Below are 17,703 nucleotides of genomic sequence, written 5' to 3' on the forward strand. Positions count from 1 at the left end.
CATGCGGAGTGCAGGAGCCGGGGATCGAACCACCGACCTTCTGATTAGTGGACGACCCGCTCTACTTCCTGAGCCACAGCCGCGTCATTTTGAATCAATGTAACAAGGTTTTATTGATCAGAAGTCACCTCAGTTGTCCATGGTCACTAATGTTACAATGTTGCAGGGTTTGGAGAAATAATACAAACTAATTGGGACAATTCTGGTGATGATCTACATGGGTCTTACCCCACGGCCACCAACACAGGATTCCACTGTGTACAATGATCTTGGCCAGCAGGATGGCCCTTGGCACTGGGCTCAGATACCTCCAGGTTGTGTTTGCCCACAACCACACGATATATAGTTCAACTTCATGCTACAATGAAAATAAACATGATGAGTATTGTTATTATTTTTGTGATACTCATTTAGATGAAAAGGTTTTGCATCAATGTGCTGTCTTACTCGATGCAGTGAGCAGCAGTCATCATGACGCAGTTGGTAGCAATCATCACATGTGTCTCCAAATGTCATTCCTCTCACACTGCAGAGAAATATGCAGCAGCCAGGATTCACACATTTGTTATACTCTCAATAATAGGCTACATTTATGTCTATACAGTTGATGATGATAACAAAGAGAAATAGTGGTAATGATTTCCCATGGCCATATCAGGTGAAAGGGCAATTAAGCTCAATACTATTTCAGGTTGTCTTTTTAAAGGCCAAATGCATCCCATCTTGTTATAGAAACTCAATAATATATTTATTGGCCATCAACCAACTGGAGGTCTCCTGAGTGCATGTATGTTGTTGGCCCTCTGCTGGTTATTCCTGTTCTACAGCAGGCAGTCGTCCAGATGTTTGTACCTGCCAGGGACAGCTGTTCTACAGCAAATGCACATCTGAACAGACGTCTATAATGCACCTGCTCTAGAATCCCCAATCCTCAAACTTGACCACTGACCCCCATCTGAAAGGATTTTGTCCCAGGGTCCTCCATTCAATTATTTAAATTATTTTTTAGCTTTTGTGATGACCCTCCCACTCTCCTGGGCTGGCCCTGTCTTGCTGGGGCCTGGTGTTGGGGTCGTTAGGCTGATTGAGTGCACCTGAGCCCGGTGCACTGTTGTCTAGTTACTTTCGCTGAGTTTTAGTGAATATATTATTATATACTTCTACTTAACTTCTACTGGTGTATGACTTCCCTCGTTACTTCCTTGAAGCGGGATGAGTCCGCCTTACACCAAAGTAAAAGTTAAAACAATAATTAACTAAAACTAAGGGAAAATAACTAGACAACACAAATTACATTAAACAAATGAACAGAACAAAAGGTGCATGAGTGAGGATGGAGAGAGACTGAATGGTCTGAAGGTGTTCTTAAAGTACACCAGGCAGGTGCACCCAATCAGCCTAACCCCAAGGGCCAGGAGGGAGGGTTGTCACACTTTAGATGTTTTATTACAGAAAGTGTATGAAACCCATGACCAAAATAGTCATAGCCTATTTCTGTCATTGTGTTACTTACTTGTAGTTGGAATTCTAGCTAAAATTAATTATTATCCTACCTTTTTTTGTTGGGGACCCCCTGGAACCCTCTCAAGTACCCCTGGGGGCCCCTAGACCCCACTTTGAGAAGCACTGCTCTGTTGGCAGCTCGGACCGCGCTGCTTTAGATCAGCTTCCATGACAACCGTTGCCATGTCCCAACAGTTCACCACTCACTGTATACAGAGATTGCAGGGGACATTTCAAGTCATGTTCAACTATCCATAAAGACTGGACAACACGAAGTAAGTTAGCTATAAGTTTTAACGTAAAGTAAACAGGCATGTCGAAAAGCCAGCCAATGCGTCGCTCATCACAGTTTTGTGTCAAGATCATGGGATGACAGTTGTGCTGCTGACAGGTGACTTTTATCTACGTTGACAATGCACAACAATGCTAGCTAACATTAGCGTCAAGTGTTTGTAGTTTGCTATTTAGCTAAGATTTCCCTGACTGTTTAGGCACGTGAGTTTTAGCATATAAAGTTTGTTTTGCAAACAGCGCGTTCATTCACAAACACGGCGAGCTGTTTAATAAGCTTAATTATCGTGAAATAACGCTGCTATTTTCGCTGTTTTTCAAACCGAACTGTTTTTCAGAACACAAAGCAAACGTCCAAATAATGTGGTTAGTTGCCAAACTGCGTACGTTGTACAGTAGGTCTATTTTCAGAGTTAAACAAATTGACAGCTGTAGTCAAAGTAGATAAACTATGGGCTGTGATTACACAGGTCAGTCAGTTTGGCAGCTAACCTACTACCTAGTTAGACAAGTTAGTCAGAGTTAGCAGTTAGGTGGTCGGTCAGGTAAAATACATGGGTTTTATACAGACATCAGTCAGTTAGACAGATGCTCATCTGATCTCATTTTCCCACCGTCTGACTGCTGCTGGCCCAGAAACAATGTTGCCTGCCATGCCTACCTGCAATTCTGAATCAACATGTAACTAGTGGAGATATCAGGGGGAAACAGAATAAGAAAACCAGACTTCTTATTTGCCCCCCTCCCCTCTGTGTGACCAGATGGCGAGAAAGCGTCCACCCAACAAACCTCTGGAGCCCGGGCCTCCAGCTCTGAGTCACAGGAGCAAACTCCCTCCCATCAGAAACAGAGACTACCCTGTGCTCAGACACAAGGTGCTCTTCTCAGACATCATCACCACAGCAGCCAAGTCGAATGTCCAGATAACAACATATAGGTTAGGCTAATGCATTTACAGTAGCCTACATGGGACAGACACATTCAAATTCAGTCACCGGAGCTCTGCCATGCATGCAAAATATGAAGCTGCTATTATGCTGTGACTGAAAAACTATAATAAGTGCAATATTGATTAGTTTTATAGAGAAGGACCAGAGACCCAGCTGAGTTTACTATCCCAAGAAAGCCTGGAGTTCAACACGCCAAAAGGTGAGACATTATATGCCACTTTTTCAGGCATATAGACTGTTTTATTCATTATCTCTAACATGGCGCGCACACATACATAGCCTATAGTTCAAGAGGAGCACAACCTTGTTGTGTTATGTCAAAACTCTTCTCAGTGATGACCTTCCAGACTCTGCCTGGCCTTTACAAGATGGTTGAACATGGACCTACCACAAAGCAACCACAGATCACTGACTTCGCTCCTGGTGGATTTACACCCAAGGTGCAGCTGCCCTACCAAGCCATGCCTGGCCAGATCCCCCGAGAGTTAGAGATAGAGAGGTATGTTTTTGGGGGTGCCAGGGAAACTTCGACAGTGGAGGTACTGTCAGCTAGCGCTATGTAGCTTGCATCTCTTTGTATTTCCTGTGTATTGCAGGTGGTGGTAGGTTTACAAAAGGTGTCTGTTATTAATATGACTTTAATTTACAGAGAGGGCAAGAATAGAGACAGAGTTGTACATTACATTATTACATCACATTTGTCGCATTTTCCTAAAGCGACTAACTTACAATAAGTATATTTGACACAGTGGAGCAAATCAGATGACAGATACATCACTAATTGGCACCTCAGCCACTGTAATAATATTAACTGTTTTATATTGTCTCTTCCTTTAGACGTAGAAGGAAATATCAGAAGCTGGACATTGCTCAGCTTCTTGCAGAGAAAGGCGTAGACTCTAACCAACTATTGGTAAGACACCAGAGCAGCAGTGAGGAACATGTGAGCACCTTAGGCAATGCTACCCCTCCTATGTCAAACTACCTGCCCTTGGAGGTGAGCCTGCTAACATTTATTTTGCTACTGCTTGTCCATGGCAATTTAGCTCCCAATTAGCATAAACTCACGTCTCTCGCAGGCATTTGATAATGAGGACTATGACTGCCGTACTCCACAAGACTGGCTCGCCCTGGGCTATGCTGAAGGATCAGCTGATCGCAAACCTATACCTGCTAAAGCCCTGCTGCCTACAACTGACAAGATTCCACCGGGTAAATTGCCACCAGAAATATAAAAATAGAGATGGATTTTTTTTCTGTTCTTCCTTTTTTTACCTTTTATTCGTTTTCTCTCTCTGCTTTCTGAAGAGGACCCGAAAAGCCCCGCCCTGAAGTACAGCTGGCATTTTGTTGGGGTTCTTGACTACAGTCATGAGAAAGACCAGTACCTGGTCCAGAAAGCTGACATCAGTGGTAGACTAACCGACAAAAAAGGAAAGCCCATTCTAAATGGAGGATACAAAAAGGGTAAGTTCAGTTGCCTGCTTTATGCCTGCTAGTCGCCTCAGTGTCCAGTCCCCATGAATCACAGTCTTTAATACTTTTTGAATTTGCATGGCGATTCATAGGAGCACAAGACTATCCGCGGGGGTTAATAACTATAATATAATTATAACCTACTTATGACGAGCGTTACAGAGTGTGACAACAACTAATGGCAGTGCTAGCAAAGGAATCAGAAGGAATCAAGCTAGATTGAGAGATTTCAGTAGTCCTTAAAAAAACTTGAAAATGAATTAAAATAGGAACAATCAGCATGTTTAAAAGATCAGAAGTGACAGCCGCCATAATTGTTGTTGCTCTGAAGCCTTGCTACTGTGGTTGGTCAAAGATTTTGATTTCTGAAACCAATCGGTCGCGAGGGGGGGGGGGGGGGGAGTCTTCTGTATCAGGAAGATGTTGGTGTAGTGTGGTTGTGGCCCTATGCTCCACTTGGGAGCCTACAGTGAAGAAGAAGAAGATGAAGAATTGGTCAGGGCGAGTAATTGCGTCAGTCATCGATAGGCTTGTGTCCAGAAACCTATAAGTCACCATGCTAATTCAAAGAGTGCTAAAGACTGTGATTCAGGGGGGCTGAGCACCAGGCAACCCTGCTAGTGTTTCGCACCGTGGATTTTCTCCCCAATTGTATTTGGTCAATTTTACCCCCTGCTGCCCCGGTCGCTGCTCCACCCTCTGCCGATCTGGGGAGAGCCGAGACTAGCACCATGCTTCCTCCGACACATGCGCAGTTGCCGACCGCTTCTTTTCACCTGACAGGGGGAGCTTCACTGGCAGGACATAACACGTGGGACGATCACGCTATTCCCACCAGTTCCCTTCCCGCCCCGAACAGCTGCCCCGACCGACCAGACCGACTAGTGCAGCGACCAGGACACATACCCCTAATCCGGCTTCCCACCCGCAGACACCAGCCAATCGTGCCTGTATGGACGCCCAGCCAAGCCTTGGGTAACACGGGGGCGCGAACCTGCGACCCTCGTGTTGGTAGGCAGGGAATCTACCGCTACACTGCTACACTACGCGGACGCCCTTAGATTTACACTCTTATGATTATGTATAGTACTTTTGTCTCATATTTTTCTTCTCACAAATGTTTCTCCATGTTTACCTTACATGTATGCCTCCCATCTCCCTCTGCTGAGTAGGAGTAACCCCCATGCTTACAGCCACTCAGTACTGGGTACCCAGGATCAGGTTGTTGTTCAGTGCTGAGGACCCGCGCGTCTTTGCCCAGCGGGTGCGGTTTGCCAAGGACTTGAGGCTGAACACAGAGGCCCTGATCCTCTACCACCTGACTGCCCACGGCATGCCCATCTGGGGTGGCACACCCTCCATCAGCACCCACAGCCTCCAGCGCATTAACAGGATTGCCCTCTCCACTCCTGGCCGCAGCAGACTGGGAAAGTGAGCATCACTACTTCTCAACTTTGACTTTGTTGTCATTGACCTTTCCTAAGTCCTGCCCCTTTTTTGCTCTGTGCTCCAATAACAGTTGAGCAAGCATGTAGCAGCCTATGGAGCCTAGTCTGGGCACCTTTTACTCCGCTTTGTGTCATCAACTGGCCATTTGTTTGAAAAGTAAAGCTTCTGTATTGGCTTAAAATATGTGATATTGTGAATCCGCGATGTTTCTAACACAACATACATATATTATACATCATACCCTTCGGTTACTTCTGCTCTCGCTCGCAATGTCAAAGTATAAGCGGTACGATGTGTCGTTTTTGAGATAGCTGTAGGTAAAAAGTTTGATCTACCTAGCAACAGTAACTACGGGGGGCAGTTAGGGTCAGTCAATTATCATTTCCCCCTCTTCAATGTACCTTGACGTTGCTACTATTTCATAATAGATGCCCTTGAGTTGACCAAACCTTACCATATAAATATGTCTTCCTTGAAGGGGGAGTAAGGGTGACATTAACATGTGTGTGCAGTCTACAGGAGTGTGTAGAGGAGCTGGAGAAGGAGATCAAACTGGAATATGACTGCACCATGAACCACATCATTTTGGACAAAGTAGTGATGAGCAACCCAGAGGAGTTTGCACACATCACCCTGCCGCATAAGGATCCTGAGCGGGTACCAAAGACAGGTGAGCCTGTTAGCTGTGTGTGTGTGTGTGTGGGCACTGGTGTGTGTGTGGGGGGGGGGGGGGGGATGCAATGACTATTATCAACCAGTGGCCAGTATTCACCTTCAAAATGTAGACTCTGAACACTGTGATTGTGCTGCATATCTCCAGGGTGTGTGTCGGTCCCTGACTATGCTTTTGAGAAGAACCGAGCTGCATTCACCTGCCGTTCCCTGCTGACCAAGCCGGAGGTGATTGATATATTATCCACAATACGGGCCGAATGCAAGAGAGTCGCAGCCATGAGTCTGTTCCGCATCACCTTCACCACGCCACTGCGTCTCGAGGAATTTGAGCTCAGCCAGTCTCAGAAACATTCACAGGTAGCTCTTTTATATTCGTCACCGCTCGACGATATCTTCTGAATAGCATTTATGTAATTTACTGTACAAGAGAAGGAGGAAAGATGAATTTCTTTGTAAAACGAGTGAAAGATAGCTGTTTTTGCCAGTCAAGGTTATACTGTGTATACTCGTGGAATGCCTTTTGTCCAATCAGATTATCATAACTATGAATGGGAGTCATCAGGACAATTGTGGCTTGTTGTATTAGTTCTCGGTCCAACAATTTCCCAGTGATATCGACAGCAACTCTTGGTTTTATTCTAACTGTTTTTAGGGGCTGGTATCTACAAGTCCTCTTCATTCAACATTGGCAGTGAGCAAATTGACCTGATGATTACACGGGCATTCCCAGAGAAACAAGCAATGCACTCCAGTTTCACCTGCTCCTCGGGCTACTTGTAGCCTGACTATCGCATGAATAAAGCAACAGCCGGTCTTTCCTCCTTCTCCAGGTAGCCTCGTTTCTCCGGGACTCTTGGGTGACCACGTTGTGTAACACCATCCGGTCCGAGCTGAAGGACGCTGGCCCGGGCTGGTACAGCCTAAATGAGTCTCGCTGGGAGATTTACAAGATGTCCAAGCTGCGCAGACTGATGTCTCTGGTGCACTACAACCTCCAGGACGCGCTGCGCTTCCTGGTGGAGGGCTCGCTGCTCAGCCTGGCTCAGCTGCTGCTGGACGCCTGCCACAGTGTGCTGACCTGCCCTCAGGACCTGGTCTGGGAAAACAACCTGATCACCAGCCCCTACAAGTAGGATAGGAAGCACACACGTGCACACACACGTGCACACACACACACACACACACACATTGGCACCAGGCGGCAAGCTCGATTGGACAGATGAAGCCGATGCGAAAGTGATAAATGCTGTAGTTCCTCGAATGGCCACTTGAGGCTGGCTCCGAAAGGGAGTCGTTCCCCGTTCACGCCCATGTTAAAATGCCCGATTTTGCAACAGGAATGAACATGTTTACAACCTGGTTCAAAAAGCGGTTTTAGTCAATATAGCTAATTTCACCTTTCGTGACAATTGTAGAGGGAGTGAATTTTTATATAACTGACCCGTTAGAGTAAAACATGGTAGAAAAGACTATGTTTTGGGCGTGATTGACAGGTTGCCTGTCCATTGATGGCGCAGCTTGCGGATTTCTGGATCTCACACAGCCTTACATTGCGTACTCACTTTTAATGAGTGTTTGATAGTGCCTATATGTCATATTACTGTGATTTATACAGTATATTGTGTATGGGTAATATTACTCCACTCTCACTATCCAGGCCCAAGAAGAACCCTCTGTTCCTGGTGGAGTTGGTTCTGGATCCGACTGGAGTCCATTACAGCACTCCTCTGGAGAACTTTGAGATATCTATTGTGAACCTGTTTGACAAGGGCATCCTGGCCACACACAATGTTCCGCAGCTTGATAAGGTAAGATACAATCTGGCATGAACTACTAAGCAATGCAAGTAAAGAAAATGTTTTTATGATAGGCACTACTATCTGTGGATGATGACGACGAGTATAAGGTCTGTGACAATGTCGCTGAAGATACTGCTGATATGTAATTGTTCCTCCATGGCAGTTTGTGATGCAGAAGCTGTTTTTCGCTGACGTTTCTCTGCTGGAGTCGGTGGGCTTGTTTGATCCACTAGTGACTGATCATAGGGAGAAGGTCCGCATGGCTCTGCGCCAAGCTGCCATACCCCTCAGGGCCTACGCTGCTGAATATGAGAAACACTTGGAGCTACACAACTCAGACATAGAAACCCTCCTCAGGTAAGACTTTGTTCAGACTATGCCCGCAGATCTTCACAACTCCACCTTTTCCCCCCATGAGTTCTGCGATATGTGAGTGGCAGATGTATTACTATATAATGCTGTAAAGGTTTTGGTGCAGTCATGAGATGCTTAACTTATTAAATGAAATCATTTCAATCGCCCATAGGGCATTTTCCATTGCATGGATTATTTTTGACTACTGTATTATTATTATTTATTTATTTTACTTAAAGGCGTAATCACTGTGCATGGGTTTGTCATTTGTCTTCCAGAGGCTGTAGTCAGGGGGAAGAGACAGCCCAGGAAGTGAAGAAAGAGGCAGTTCAACACCTGAAGGAGAAGGAGAAGCTGGAGCACTCGCTGCCGTCCTCCATCGTCATCGGGCCCTTCACTGTCAGTGTAGAGAGCGTACGTCAGGCTCTCTCCAACAAACGAAAGGCTCTGGCCAACGCAGCGCTCCACCGCCTCGCCCGTCAGCTGCGCAAGCAAGTTGAAGATGTAAGCTGCACGTTTAGAACACAGAAGAGTAGAAGTCATATGAGGGTGAAGTACAGTTATATATAGAGAGCCAAAGTGGAACGTCACTTCCTGCTTCAGCACTGTACCAGAGATTTTCATCCGCCATTTACTTTCCCATAGACATTTCGTAAAATGCTTATAAAATATACTGTAGTTTTACTTGTTCAAACCAAACGATATATATTTAGAAATAGGAGAGATCGCATAACATTTCACTCGGACCAAAACTTTAAAAAAAATGCAGGTTTAAAGAGAGTATTTTTTCCATGATGTTGTTTTTTAGTTTTGGTCAGAGAGAAATGTTCTATGGTCTCTCCCGATTCTAAATATAGCTGAACCGTTTGGTTTGACCAAGTAAAAATATTTTTATAAGCATTTTACGAAATGTCTATGGGAAAATAAATGGCGGATAAAAATCTCTGGTACAGTGCTGAAGCAGAAAGTAGGCGGGCACTTTGCCTCTCTACTGGATAACTGATAAGGTATGACTGCTTAGGATAGTTATGTTCCGTATGGCACCGTATTAGTAAAGTTGGTGTGTGTGTGTGTGTGTGTGTGTGTGTGTGTGTGAGGGGTGCGTGCGTGTGTGTGTGTGTGTGTGTGTGTGTGTGTGTGTGTGTGTGTGTGTGTGTGTGTGCATTTTAGATACAATTTCATTGTATTCATTTCAAAATCATTGTGATAGAAAACATGTGTGTGTTTGTGTGTCCAGGCATGTGAGGAGTGTGAGGTCATCAGCAGAACGCTGTGTGAGAAGCCCGACAGCATTGAGGAGCTGAGCGAGCAGAGGGACTGGATGAAACAGATCCCAGAACAGCTCAAGAGTCACAAGGTGCCGATAGAAGGGATATTTCAGTTACACACACCACATCAAGGCTTATTCCTCAACATATTTGACCTATCTGTCCACAACAGGAACGTCTGGGCAAGACCCTCTCAGACTATGAGCTCCTGGACGAGCTCTTCTACAGCCTCTCGGATGAGGACTTTAATAGAAAGTAAGACTGTTGAATTTAGTCCATACAAATTAATATTTTTTTTATATGATTTCAGAATTATTTTTGGGGCTTTCGTAATGGTTAGAGTGAATAGAGGGAAAAGATAACTGAATTTGATTAGTGATTCTGTCCACTGACTCTTTCTGTGCAGGTGGACAGCTATTGGGTGGCCTCATAAGATAATGACCCAGATGGAGGCAGTAGCCGCCCAGCATGTGGACGATGAGGAGGGCTTCCATAAGATCCAGCTGGTCAACCAGAACAACCTCCAGGAGCAAATAGACTCTCTAGAGGTCAGCTGGACCATCTGAGTTATTCTTGTATATTCACCAGCCACTTATCACCATGGGGATTCATTATAGAGTGCCACAGGAATGAGTCCTAAAACCCGGGAGTTAGCGTCGCCTGGTTCCCTCGTCTCAAAGTCAATGGGACTTTTGTATGGGGAATTTGGTTAGATGCCTGAAATAAGGTCTTCGGTTAACAAGCGTTTATGAAACTGAGACCTTTGTGATCAGCAAGACAATCTTCACAAATGAACACCACCTTTATGATTTTTGAAGCGTTTTCTGGCGATCGTGATTTTTGGCAATCACAAAATTACGCTTAAAGAAATCACAAAAGTGCTGTTCATTTGTGACGATTGTCTTGCTGAACAACAAATGTCTCAGTTTCATAAACGCTTGTTAACCACAGAGCTTATTTCAGGCATCTAACCAAAATCCCCATAGAAAATACTCATTGACTTGGAGACGAGGGAACCCAGCGGGATGCTAACTTATGGGTTACCTACAAAAAGGCATCATCCCTGCGCTACTCTATTGGCACTTAATCGCTTTCATTGACAAATTAGAAACTTTTTTTTCGATGAGAAACTTCCCTCCATATTGGGACCAGTTTCTGATGAAGACAAATAGGCGTCAAAAATACAAAATGTCACAGTATGCTTTTCAATCTACAGAAGTCATTGAAACCTCTACACAATATACACTGTGTAGTTCTGTTTAACTTAAAGGTCCCAATTCGTGCAGCTGTAACCTCTTAAAAATGTGTGTCTCTGGTCCATAAAACATGATTCTGGATTAATTTGTCGAAAATATAGCAACCCCGTTTGTTGTGACGGAGTTCTCACTGCCTCATCTCGTCGCTTCCCAAGAACGGTCTGTTTCTATAATATATTCAGAACTAACAGTTCCCATTGGCTGCTGAGGGAGAGCCCGCCCCAGGCTCCCAGCGGCCAATCAGATTAGCGTCTGTGGACCAGCACGCTAGGTTGCGAGTTATCGTTAACTTAACGGTTACTACGCTAAAGAGGACATCTCAAAATGCCTAGACTTACCGAATGCACCTCTGCAGTTGCTGGATCACGTACAGTTGGCGTCGCTCCAGCTAGAAGTGTTAATTTTGTGGCTATAGACAAAATGGTGCAGGTAGCTTGTGTGAGAGAGACCCGCGCAGTATGCGTGAGGAAGCTCGTGACGTCCCGATCCCCCGTCTGGGCAAACGAAGCGTTTGGGGGTGTGGCTTGGAGGAGACTGCTTGAGAGAGCTGTATAGGGACAAATCCAACTGTGGCAGTTCTGAGCTTGTGACCACTCATTACAGGGAGGGCTGACAGCAGTATATATGCATTTACAAGTCAAAACAGCTTTTGCACGGAATGGGACCTTTAAACATGCACTCAGGATAGGCCTTGGTTTATCTGTTGTAATCCTAGCATGTCTACCCTACACCTTCAAGTGTAGGGTAAGTTAATCTCATCTGGCGGTTAATCACCGGTTTGGAACCGTGTTTGTAGATGCTGGTCGCTGGGCTCGCGGCCCACACAGACATTGATCGTGCCCATGAGACTGTCAACGAGGTGAAGCAGCTAAGCAACCAGCTGGAGGAGTGCCAGACTATGGCCCAAACCTACAACAACAGAGAACGTCTCTTTGGGATTCCCATCACGAATGTAATCTTCTTCTTCTTCTTCTTCTTCTTCTTCTTCTTCTTCTTCATATATATATGTTTTACCCATTGGTTTTCACAAAACAGGTCAAGAATACCCATTTGACTTGTTTCTCTAACAATGAAATGTGTCACAGTATGATCGACTGCAGAAGCTGATAAAGGACTTCCGGCCCTTCAGGGACCTCTGGACCACCACCTCTGACTGGCTCCGTTGGCACGAGAGCTGGCTCAATGACCCGCTGTCCATCATCGACTCGGAGCTGCTGGGGCGCAACTTCACAGACGCCTTTAAGACCATGCACGAGTGTGTCCAACAGTTCAAGGACAAGGACATCCCTGGTGAGCGACACAAGCTTTATTACGTTTATTGGCTCACTAGAAGAATGGATATGTGTGGCCTTTGTGTTCATACTTTGACCAGGTATGAAGGTTCTTCAATGCCCTTCAATAGATCATGACGGTTAGTGCATCTATCCTCACTTCCCCTATTTGCTCTGCTCCCCATCTATCTCTAGACTGCCAGAGGGTGGCAACTGAAATCCTCGGCAAGATTGAAGGCTTCCAGCCTCACGTCCCTCTGATCCAGGGCCTGAGCAACCAGGGGATGAGGAGCCGCCACTGGCAGGTGCTTTCCGATGGCCTCCAGATTCACTTCCAGCCCAGAACCCTGACCTTCTCCCAGGGCTTGGAGATGGGCCTGCAGAAACACATGGATGAGATAGCCCGTGTGGCTGAGCTGGCTAGGGAAGAGTACGCCATTGAACAGGTTACATGCCCAATTTAAGAACCTGGTCTCCATGAATTGTTATGGACTGTAACATACTTGTGTGTTTCTTTATATCTTACACAGTGACAGTGCAGTCAGCTGTGTAATTATGGGGCAACTAATCTACTGTATATCACAATAGATTCCTCATATTAATTGCAATGTTTCGACACACAGAATTTTTGCTGTATATGTTTTTGAACATATACACAAGTTTGACCATACATTGGTCAAATTTGTCATATGGACTCTGAAACGAGACTTCTGTGTTCTTTCGCACTTTCTCACCCAGGCTCTGGAAAAGATGGAACAGGAGTGGTCGACGGTAAACTTCGGTGTGCTGCCCTACAAGGAGCCGGGCACCTACGTGTTTAAGAGGCCAGACGAGTCCTCCCAGCTGCTGGACCAACACATCTCCATGAGCCAAAATATGTCCCTCTCTCCTTTCAAGAAGCCATTTGAAGACCGCATCAGCAGCTGGCAGAGCAAGCTCTGGAGGACACAGGTACACACACACACACACACACACACACACACACACACACACACACACACACACACACACACACACACTCACACTCACACACACACACACACACACACACACACACACACACACACACGTTTAGAATGAAGGAAGACACCCTGGATCATTCTTTGCCATGTCAGTCCAGTTTCTCATGTTGTGCTGCTGCCCTCTCCTGGTGCGTTGCAGGATGTGCTGGAGAAGTTGCTGGCATGCCAGCGCTCCTGGCTCGACCTGGAGCCCAACCGCCAGCTGCCTGTGGAGGGAAGCGGATACCAGAAAATGGAGCACACATGGAGGAAGGTCATGAAAAGCATCTTTGATAACCCACAGGTCAGGGCTCCCCCAAGCAGGTCCCATCATAAGACGGCAATGTGTTTGTAGGGATACAGGGAGTAGCCCACATCTACAGTATGATGATGATGATGATGATGATGGTGTGTGTGTGTGTGTGTGTGTGTGTGTGTGTGTGTGTGTGTGTGTGTTTCTGTCTTTATCTCTAGGTGATTGACCTGTGCCAAGATCCCTGTCTGCAATACAATCTGAGGGAGTGTAACAAGCTGTTGGGACTGGTCCAGAAAGAGCTCAATGATGATCGATCACAATAAATGGCCCTGATCATTTGAGGGACATTAATACTATTCCTATTCTGAAGTGAAATTAAATGCTTCAGTATTGCCAATTATGTCAGTATTCCACAATCAATGATTGTGCAAACTAAAATGACAATAAAAGAATATACACTATTAGTTGCACGGGCCTAGTTGTTTGTGGGTTCTTCTGCTTCCTGTCAGATGATGAGCTGCTGGAGATCCTGTCCCAGACCCAAAGATCCCTCTGCTGTACTACAGCCTCGTTCGTGCAGACGGTTTGAGAACATCGCTCGGTTGCTTCTTCACAATTATCCTCATAGTTCCTCTCCTCTTCGACTGTTGGAAATATATCACATGACTGATGCTGGGCTCAGATTACAGGCGTTCTTCAGACAATTTATCCCCGATTCACCCCCACTGACAATCGGAGGATAAATCTGGATCAGGGCCAAGTTGGCCGGTACTGATATTCAGCACAGAAGATCTGGTAATGTGAGCCTTTTACAAATAAACTCGTAACCCTCCCAAACCGGTCAAAGGCACATCGGGGCCACCCTGATCATTTCTAATCTGTTGATATTTGTGAATTAAAATCTGGACCGTTACGTCACTTTCCTTTTGGTTATGCCCTTCAACGTTGGACAATACAACTTTCACGTCCCCCAGCAGGGGTGTAACAGCTGACTGTATTGTGTTAAGTGTGTAGACAGCAGTGTGTTACCGTGGATGTGAGTCCCTGGGTAACTCTGGATCATCTGGTCATCATCACCTCGCTCACTGACGGGTAGGCCCTGGCTATTCCTTCTGCTGCTACCTGCTCTGATGTTCTGATGCCTTGATGCCATTATGCTCTTTGAATGAGAATATGTTCTGCCTGTTCCAGATGCAAGCTGACCCTGTACATGAAGTTTGGAGGCAATCCTGCGGGTCCAGCAGGGACATGAAATGCAGACAGACTGGTGTTCAACTGCTCCTGCTGGATTTCATTGCAATGGGCACATTCCCTCACGGGACTGCATGGCCAGGTAAGAGAAACATACCTTAAACTTGTGATGGAATATATCAGCTTTGTTGTCAAGTAGTAAAAATCTTGCTTTTTTTTAACCCATTGATACCTGATTCCCTTTAAGACCGCGAACCGTGTCACGCGGTTCGCGGTCTTAAAGGGATACACACACAAATGAGGGATATACACGCAAATGCTGCATCAGGTATGCAGCAAGTTCCACCCCCCCCCAGATTGTTCTCCCATTTTCTCCCCAATTGTACTTGGCCAAGTCCCCCTGCTGCCCTGGTCGTTGCTCCACGCCCTCTGCCGATCTGGGGAGAGCTGTAGACTACTGTAGCATATGCTTCCTCCGATACATGTGCAGTTGGCAGCAGCCTCGTCTTTTCACCTGACTGCGAGGAGTTTCACCGCCAGGAAGACCACACTATATTCGCCCAAGTTCCCCTACTCAGCGAACAGGCGCCCTGACCGACCAGAGGAGGCGCTAGTGCAGTGACCAGGACTCATATCCCACCAGCTTCCCACCCGCAGAGAGAGACACAGCCAATTGTGTCTGTAGGAGCGTCTGGCCAAGCTGGAAAGTACCGCTACCTGGAATTGAACCCGGGTCTCCGCGGTGGTAGATGAATGCTTTTACCTCTACAGTCTAGACACTACCCAGACGAGCCGAGCAAAAATCTGGCTATCCCTTACATCCATTTTGGATTCCTTTTCTATGTGAAACTGGAGACTGGAGTTTCTCTCAGAGCTTTGTATTCAATTATGATTGACTTCCATTTTCCCTTTCAGCCTGGGCGTGCTTTGAGGAATTTAATCTTATTGATGTGGAGGCGCTATCTGTGGTGGCACAACAGACCACCACTATTCAGAAGACCTAACAGCAAAGTGTGAGTTACTGCTTGAATAGGGAGTCACAGGATCCATAGTTTTTGAGCGCTCACCTGAAGATGCATCTTATAACACTGAAATAGCCGTCCGCATGTTTCAGGTGGAACGCTTTGTGTTTGAAGAGACAGAGATCCCTCTTGTCCCATCTTGCACTGTCCTAGTAACGCTGGCCGCACACTAAACCTTCTATCTGCAGGATACCTGGGACCGTTACCTGTAAGTGGGTTGCAGCTGAGTGTGTGACTGCTCTATGTATTAGTGTGCTAAAGTTAAAAAACAAAAAAAGTTGTTTGATGTAAAAGAATTGCCCCATGATTTGAAAGCATTTTTGCTAAATTTTATGTAACAATTCTTTCCAATAGTATTTCTAAGACTGAATTTAAAATGAGACCTTTTGCAACAGAAAGTTGCAGATTATTGTCAAGAATAGTAATTGTTGTTGTATCTCAATACCGTTGTGTAGTGGGTCAGCAGTAGTGTATGCTCATCAATGTTTAAGTGAGATCATTTATCCTTTACTTCAACGCTGTTTAGTTCAACAGACTTCATCAGCCTGAGCAAGCCAAGAGGATCACACTTTTAACACGGTGAGGAGTAGTACTCTCTTTTGACTGCAGAGGGTGCCAGTGAGACCGAAAGACAAGACGTTACAGTAATATACAGTGTCCATTACCATCATGTGTATTGTTTGTAATTATATGTTGTTTATCAGCATCAGTAGTTGCCACTACAGATGATTTGATGCAAATGTCCCTTATGCTATTAAATTAGGGCCTACAGAGGAACCTGGCTTGGATGTTGTAAATGGTGATGGGTGACATTCGTTGGGGTTAAAGTGGACCACTTCCTATCACAGATGATTTGTTGATTTAGGCCCAGTACTTCTCCAGAAATCTTCTCAGTACCTGTATTTGTATCTATGATTAACTGCTCACCCATGCTTGCTTCCTGTTTTCACCCAGGAGCGTGATAGTGGATTGGATGTTATGAAGCTCGGTGAGCCGGACTTCCTCCGCAGTCTTAAGGACACCGTTCTCTTTGGTAAAGCCCGCCTCTTGGAGAAGGTGGGAGGTTCCGGATCCTGCTCTGGAACCCATCTTGTTATGGCTGGTGAATACACACAATACGTGCATCTACAAAACAAAAATCTATTGTATGTCAGTGTTAAGCAAATATACATGGTGGCTCAGTGGCACGGTAGCTCAGTGGTTAGCACTGTTGCCTCACAGCAAGAAAGTCCTGGGTTTGAACCCCGGTCCGTCCCAGGTCTTTTCTGTGTGGAGTTTGCATGTTCTCCCCGTGTCCGTGTGGGTTTTCTCCGGGTGCTCCGGTTTCCTTCCACCACCAAAAGACATGTATGTTAGGGTAAATACTCCTGTCAGTGCCCCTGACCAAGGTACTGGCAAAAGAACTGGAGTTGGTCCCCGGGCGCTGCACTGCGGCTGCCCACTGCTCCTAGTTCTAGGAAGGTTCCTAGTAGAGGATGGGTCAAATGCAGAGGATCAATTTCCCCATGGGGATAAATAAAGGATAACTTAACTTAACTTAAATGTCTAACATGCCACTTAGGTTTTTGCATGTTGTGGCCCTTGGACATACAAGCAGCAGGACAGCACAGTAGTGAAGCTGAGAGATGAGTCATCTCTTACCATGATGATATTATTCTCATGGGCATAATCGTCTTAATTGGTTTTGGTTGAGTCATCAACAGTGCACATATTTATTTTACAAGTGGGATGTACAATTAGCCATTAGCTGAAATTCATTACTGGTTGTTTGCCTCTGACAGCAATATTTACTGTCTCTCTCCCCTTCTCCCTCCATCTGTCCTCCACACGTCAGACCTGTCGGTGGTCTTCAAGGAGGCGTCCTCCTCCACTCCTCCTTATCTTTGTCCCCTCCCCTGGGACGACCTGGCCGCCGACCTCTACAAGTTTGCTGACTTATGA

At 45.8% G+C, this 17,703-nt stretch overlaps 1 pseudogene across 1 annotated transcript; it reads left to right on the top strand.

Moving 5' to 3' along the window:
• The first annotated feature begins 1,212 nt into the window (after positions 1-1,212).
• Positions 1,213-17,703, top strand: LOC310798502 (dynein axonemal heavy chain 1-like; annotated as a pseudogene). Its single transcript has 28 exons — positions 1,213-1,233; positions 2,556-2,731; positions 2,879-2,943; positions 3,078-3,243; positions 3,582-3,741; positions 3,824-3,956; positions 4,053-4,211; positions 5,393-5,651; positions 6,182-6,339; positions 6,490-6,701; positions 7,175-7,473; positions 8,002-8,152; positions 8,307-8,500; positions 8,776-9,001; positions 9,735-9,854; positions 9,938-10,020; positions 10,172-10,313; positions 11,818-11,973; positions 12,107-12,311; positions 12,488-12,738; positions 13,031-13,243; positions 13,454-13,617; positions 14,015-14,195; positions 14,741-14,772; positions 15,656-15,753; positions 15,855-15,914; positions 16,717-16,825; positions 17,597-17,703. The product of its transcript is annotated as a dynein axonemal heavy chain 1-like (transcript).

This window comes from Poromitra crassiceps (assembly GCF_964638095.1).
Source record: "Poromitra crassiceps genome assembly, chromosome: 25".
Lineage (NCBI taxonomy): Eukaryota > Metazoa > Chordata > Actinopteri > Beryciformes > Melamphaidae > Poromitra > Poromitra crassiceps.